Source organism: Cannabis sativa, chromosome 8, assembly GCF_029168945.1.
Source record: "Cannabis sativa cultivar Pink pepper isolate KNU-18-1 chromosome 8, ASM2916894v1, whole genome shotgun sequence".
NCBI classification, from domain to species: Eukaryota; Viridiplantae; Streptophyta; class Magnoliopsida; order Rosales; family Cannabaceae; genus Cannabis; species Cannabis sativa.
The window spans coordinates 18,390,690-18,393,683 of record NC_083608.1 but is presented as its reverse complement, the minus strand read 5'-3'; positions in this window follow the sequence as shown (position 1 = coordinate 18,393,683).

Below are 2,994 nucleotides of genomic sequence, written 5' to 3'. Positions count from 1 at the left end.
AAATTTTAAATAAATCTAAATTTTGAATAAACTTGATATTTAAAAAATTGGTTAGATATTTTTGTTTTTTTTGTTAGAATTTAGGAAATTTAGGAGTTTGTTGAATTTTGAATTTTTTTAAATATTCTCTAACAACCTAAATTTGAATTCTAGTTAAGATATTTATTTTAAAATTTAATTTTTATTTTAAATTTTAAAATTGAGATATTTTAGCTTACTTTCCAGATATTCCAGATCAGTTATTTGTTTGTATTGTTTGTTTATATATATTAATATACAAAGTTTTTTTTTACAAACCTATTATTTATTTGATCTAAATTGCTATGATTAACTTGTTGACAGATTTTAATCATAGTCCAATTGTCAATAGATCTTATAAATAATTTGTAACAGGTAATTTTTGCTATTTCTTTCATCTGTGTAAACCTAGTAACATGATAGGGCCCATCCAAACCATTTGCCCTGTGTGAGCCTATATGTTTGCTATTGGGCTTAGATGCATATAGGAAGCCCATTTAAGTTTTTACTAAGTAAATGGACTAGGTTGCTAAAATAAATTTTGATATAAGTAAATTTATTTAGGCCCAATTAGATTTGGGCTTATTCAATGAATGACAATTTTTATTTAAAGGTTAAATTCCTCTCTTTTGGGCCTTGTGTGAGAGTTGGGGGCCAATAGAAGTGGGTACGACATACTGAACCCAGCTCCTCCTCACATAACTACCCCAATTGTGAAGGCTCATTTGTCTTATTTAAATAATTGTGTTAGGTTAATTATATTAGTCTAACCTAATTAAAATTGAATTAGCAACATAATTAACTTTTAAAATATATGAAATTTAATTTTTTATTTAATATTTTAAAGTTAATTTTAGAAACACACTTAGTAAATGAAATATATTCTAGATAGTTATTTCTAGAACTAGTTATTTTTTCTAATATTTATTTAATTAGGAAAATATCATATATTGTGAAATTAATTGTTTAATAATTAATTTTAGTACAATCTAAGTTAAGTATATTTTTCCTAGTATTAAACTAGAATTAATAATTAAGTCTCCTCTATACTTAATTATTTATTTCTTGAATTTAATACATTTAATTAAATTGAAAATTTAAATATTTAAGTTTATTTTCATCATGATACTTAAATATTATTATTTTCATGTTATTTAATTAAAATTGAAAATTATTTTAAGTTTGAAATCTTATTTTAAAATAACTTAAAATTGAATAATTTTCAAAATATATTTTATTTTATCTTATTAATCTCTTTCCCACAATTTCGAAATTGCATTTCTTAAATGCAGAAATTTCGAATTTTATTTGAAAAAAAGATTAAAGTTGAAAATTATTTATTTTAATTTTGGATCAACTTAAATCAATGATTTTTTCATTTAATGATTAATTAAAATAAATGAAGTAAAAATATATTTAATTAGAAAATGAATTAATTAGCCAATGAAAGTCTAGATAGATATTATCTGTTTTGCTTGAAATATTTTTTCTAGTGTATTTAATTAAATAGAAATTTAATATTTAAGTTGATTCTTAATCATGATACTTAAATATTTTAAATTTTTTTAAATATTTAATTAAATAGGAAAATTATTTTTTTTTGTTGTAAATTAATTTTATTAATTAATTTTGGGCCAACGTAAAATTAGAATAATTTTTTTTCCAGGATTTATTTTTATTTTATTTTAACAAGCAATTTCGAAAATTGTATTCTTAAATACTTCAATTTTTCGAAATGCAATATATATTTATAGAAAATTAAATTTGAGTTGTAAATTAATTTTGAAACAACTTAAATTGAATATTTTTCTAAATATTTATTGGAAATTATTACTAAGATGGAAATAATTCACGTTATTTTCATATCCATCTAAGTAAAATTTATAAATATTAAATTAAAATTTATATTTAGAATTTTTTATTCTAAATTGGAAATTTTAATTAAATAAATATATATTTAAAATAAATTGATTAAAATAAATAATAGAAGAAAATACAACTCTTTAAAATAATGAGATTTTAGTTATAAGGATATTCGATCTCCATTGTTGGTCTTACAATAGTTAAATGTTTTCAATATAACCTCGAGACGCTAGACTTCGTCCCCCTTATGGATGGTTATTCGTTGAACGCATTTAACACCGTAAGATCTCATTTGATAAGTGTTTTGTAAGTTTTCGTCTCTATTAGACTCTCCCCTACGGTGACTACTTAAAGATAAACTTATAAAATATGAAACAATGGTGGAAGCTCATAAAATGAGAATAACCTTGACTCTCGCCTACCCGGACAACGTTGGATTCTTATTTTGATCGAATTAAAGGTTGCTAGAATGGTTTGCATTTTAGATGAGCTGACAACTCTATTCAATGAATGATACTTTGACTCTCGCCTACCGGGACACTGTATCAGTTTGTTGGAAACCTTAGAAATTATTTAGGATTGTATGTTTTAGTATTTTCACTTGTCATTCCTACTTGCTATGTGTTTAATAATTTCTGAATTGTGTATGAATTTATATTGAACCATGTTATACTCTGTTATTAAATTGTAGTTTAATTTCGAATCTTCATTGTTGGTCTAACTTGGTTTGTTGTTCTAATGAGATAAATTCCTAATGGATTGTTAACATTAGACAAACATAATAGTGTTAGATCTCGAAAGATAAATATTGTAAATACAACATCTAGTTGTTCATCAATTGATGACACTTTAGACTAGTATTTACAATATGCAACAAGAAGATTGTATAAATAAGATTACTTTGACTCTCGCTAATCGGAGCATCGTTGGATTCTTATTTAAAACGAAATTATCCTAATTCCTCTTAGCTTATTCATTTCGAATTAGCTCAATTACCATATCATTGGATGAATGGTCTATAAATCATTTCATGTCATTCTATATTTTATCTTAAGAAATTAAATGACGCATATGATTATATTCTCGAAATTCTATCCCAAAATGATATAAATC